The 1,939-nt window shown below is 37.7% G+C and overlaps 1 non-coding gene across 1 annotated transcript; it reads right to left on the bottom strand.

Annotated features, from left to right (window-relative positions):
• Positions 1-605: 605 nt before the first annotated feature.
• Positions 606-713, bottom strand: LOC131156821 (small nucleolar RNA R71). The gene has a single exon (XR_009137091.1). It is a non-coding gene; the product is annotated as a small nucleolar RNA R71 (small nucleolar RNA).
• Positions 714-1,939: the final 1,226 nt, after the last annotated feature.

Here is a 1,939-nt window from a genome sequence, read left to right as displayed (position 1 = left end):
TCAGAGAGGTGTTTTAGAGCTGTGAACGTCTTCACAGCCTGGGTGATATCTACTTCCTCTCCTTTGACCTGTTTGCTTTTATTGCGTTTATACTGCGTTTGTATGACTAGTTGGGCTAGAGATAACACATTTAGACTAGTCAGGACAAACTCATCCATCTCATCATCGAGTGAACCCGTTTCACTTGAATCACTATTTGATACACATAGCATTATGGCTGAGAACGAACCTCATGATATGGAGAACCCTAATAGGACACTCAGAGAATATTTGCAACCTGTTAGGACCAGTACCCCATCCTGCATTGTTCTACCTTTGAATGCAAATGCTTTTAATTTTAAACCTGGGATGATTCCATTATTACTTCATTTTCATGGCATTGAATCTGAAAACCCATATTTGCATATTAAAGAGTTTGAAGAAGTTTGTGCCACATTCATGGATAGAACATGCACTGAAGAGGTAATAAGACTGAAATTGTTTTCATTTTCTTTAAAAGATAAGGCAAAAACCTGGTTTTATTCCTTAAGGCCAAGATCCATTGGGACTTGTCAAGAAATGCAAACTGAGTTTTTAAAGAAATTTTTTCCCATGCAAAGAATTAATGCTTTGAAAAGACAAATCATGAATTTTTTCCAAAAGGATGTGGAAACATTTTATCAGTCTTGGGAACGTTTCAAAGACCTCTTAAATGCATGTCCTCACCATGGGTATGAGAATTGGAGGATCATCAGTTTTTTCTATGAGGGGTTGAAACCAAAGATAAGGCAATTTGTGGAAACAATGTGTAATGGTGAGTTTTTCAATAAAGAGCCCAAAGAAGCTTTTGACTATTTTGATTATTTGGCTGAAAACGCCCAATATTGGGATGTCTCTAATGTGTATGATAAATTTGAAAAACAAAAATGTATTAGTGGGGGCGGTAAGTATCAATTGGAAGAAGTTGATGATTTGAATGTTAGGCTTGCATTGATGTCCAAAAGGTTAGATTCCATTGAGCTTAAGGAGGTAAATGAAATGCATGTTTTACCCTCATCTTCTAAGAAATGCAGCATATGTGAGGATCCAGGGCATGCGACTGATGCATGTCCAACTATTCCTACTCTTAAGGAAGTTTTGCTTGATCAGTCTAACCCGGTGTATATGGTTTCTGAGATTTCTTATGAACCTTATTCTGATACTTACAATGCAGGTTGTAGAAGTCATTCAAATTTCAGTTGGACGAATGACCAAGTGGAGCCATCTCCCCAGGAACAAAGTCAATACATTCCTTATGCAGCATCTGGCCAAGACTCGGGACCCTCTTACTTTGCAAATCAGTCTCCTCCAATGCAAAGAAGGGAAATGGAAGATTCCATACAGCAGCTAACTATTAGCTTGCAACAGTTCATGGCAAGCCAAAATGTGATCAATTCTCAAACTTCTCAAGCCATCAACGAGATAAGCACCGAATTGACTAAGCTGAACATATTATTGAATGCTTCGGAGATAGATGAATCCCAATTTCAAGCCCAGCCAGATACTCAAGTACAGATTGCAATCATGGAACCGTCATCCTATATTGAAGCAAATGTCAATGAGTGCAATGTCGAAGCAAATCCCAGCTATGGTAGGGTGACTGGTGCACTAAATGAAGAAGTTGAGCAGAATGGTGAGACTTTAACCTTCATGGAACCAGGTACAAATTTTAATGTTGATGCTTCTGAAGAACCAAAGGTAATTGTTCCGAAAACTTTTCCTCAAATGCCAGTTCTTAAAGAAGTATATTTCCTGGAAACTATACTGGATAAGGATCCTTTCTTGTTAAACCAAGAAAGACAATTTGAAAATGTGTTGTCTGATATTGTGGAAAGTATTGATTTATTCATAGATAACTTTTGTGCAGATAACAAAGCTGATGCATTATGGCGACTCAAATTTGGAGATTCGCTAGTTCAAT

The sequence above is a fragment of the Malania oleifera genome, chromosome 5, assembly GCF_029873635.1.
Source record: "Malania oleifera isolate guangnan ecotype guangnan chromosome 5, ASM2987363v1, whole genome shotgun sequence".
Taxonomy (NCBI): Eukaryota; Viridiplantae; Streptophyta; class Magnoliopsida; order Santalales; family Ximeniaceae; genus Malania; species Malania oleifera.
Note: the sequence above shows the minus strand (reverse complement) of the source record. Positions and strands in the feature narration are given on the sequence as shown.